Below are 1,305 nucleotides of genomic sequence, written 5' to 3'. Positions count from 1 at the left end.
ATTTTATCGAGGGAGGGAGGGAATAAAGGAGGGAGGGAAGAAGGAAGAGAGAGAGAGGGAAAGAGAGAGAGAAGTATTAGAAAACAGAAACATTCAAAACACAGGTAGAAAGCCTAAGAGGGACTGGGGAGATGGCTCAGCCAATAAAATGCTTGCCACATAAACATGGGAACCTGAGTTTGATTCTTAGTACCCACATTAAATTTTTTTAAGCCCCAAAAGTTGGCATTTGTAACCCCTATGTTACAGTACCACTGAAGGCTCGTTAATGAAAACTATTACTGACAAACTGTCAAAAGATTGGGATCTACCTCTTCTGGTCAGGCCTGCCAGGTACCTAGCCAGGGGACTACCCCTCAGGAAAGGCTGGCTTGCCTTAAGCCATGCTAATGAGATAGTGGGAAGAATTAGTCCTTTAATGAGAACTCCTGCCCCCTAGTGCAGTCCATACAAGCCTCCGGAAGGGCATAACTTTTCCTTTTCTTCTCTTCTGTCTTTCAGGTGCTGGCTAAAACCTAGGTAGACACAGTATCTGGGCTTTTCCACCCTCTCTGAAGCTAACCTTCTCAGCATATGGCTGACCTCCATGCCAGCTCGATTCAAACAGCATGCCTCTCTCTCCCTCTTCAATGCCCACCTATGCATCTACAATAAATGTCTCTCTAAAACTTCCCCTCTGTGGTCCATGAGTTTCATTTTTCAAGTTAAAGAAGCAAAACCCTGAAAGCCACTAGCCACTGATTCAAAGGGCTTTGGTGACCCTTGGTTGAGTCTTCTGCGACCCCAGCATCCAAGCCTAGAAAGGCAGATCTGAGCAGGCTAAGGACACAAAGGGGAAGAGAATGAAAAAGGATTAAAAACTGTCAGAGCTTAACAGACCCATCTAACACCATAAGCAGACTAGCACAGACACAGAGGGAGTCTAAAGGAAGAGAAATAGAACATTAGATATTAGAAGAAATAAAAGCTAATATTTTCCAGATTTGGTAAAAGTCATAAATATATATGTCCAGAAAACTCAATGAATTTCAAGGACAGAAATTCAGAGGCCCACACTAAGAAACAGTGTAATCCAATTTTAGAGAATCAAAGACAAATGCTAAGCCGAAGGGCAGCAAGAGTGAAGCGGTTCACACACGAAGGCTCCAGAGTGTCCCTGTGTCCCCTGCTTCTCACCAAAGGACAGCAGGAACGGAGCAGCAGGTACAGGCGAAAGTACTGAAAGGAAAAACTGTCCCTCTAACGTGAGAACGGCATTAAAGCGTTTCTCGGTCAAAAGAAGCTGAAAGATATTGTCACCACTAG

The sequence above is a fragment of the Microtus ochrogaster genome, unplaced genomic scaffold (genome assembly GCF_000317375.1).
Source record: "Microtus ochrogaster isolate Prairie Vole_2 unplaced genomic scaffold, MicOch1.0 UNK4, whole genome shotgun sequence".
Classification (NCBI taxonomy): Eukaryota; Metazoa; Chordata; class Mammalia; order Rodentia; family Cricetidae; genus Microtus; species Microtus ochrogaster.
Note: the sequence above shows the minus strand (reverse complement) of the source record.